We start from the raw sequence: 311 nt of genomic DNA, 5'->3' as shown, positions 1-311 counted from the left end.
CGCGATTGCCGTGCCAACCGGTAGCTAATAAAACACGTCGCTCCAACAACACGTGAATACATACATACATACATGTTGATGTAACATATGTACTTAAAAAAATGTGCGTACAATTAATTCCCTGAGATCAACCAAAATATGTATTATGTATGGAACACTGCCTCCCTCCCTCCCTCCCCTACAGGTTAGTTTCTTTTGTGTTTTTCTGTGTGTGCTGCTGCTCTCTTCTTTCTGGGAAGAGAAAAGGGAAGAGAAAAGAGCCATGGCCTCCCTCCTCTCAGAAGACGTCCAAGCCACGGCGTTTCTGAGTC

The sequence above is a fragment of the Azolla caroliniana genome, unplaced genomic scaffold, assembly GCF_043228905.1.
Source record: "Azolla caroliniana isolate FFs.n. ecotype wild unplaced genomic scaffold, voAzoCaro1.0.p SCAF_21, whole genome shotgun sequence".
NCBI lineage: Eukaryota > Viridiplantae > Streptophyta > Polypodiopsida > Salviniales > Salviniaceae > Azolla > Azolla caroliniana.
This window is presented reverse-complemented; position numbering follows the sequence as displayed.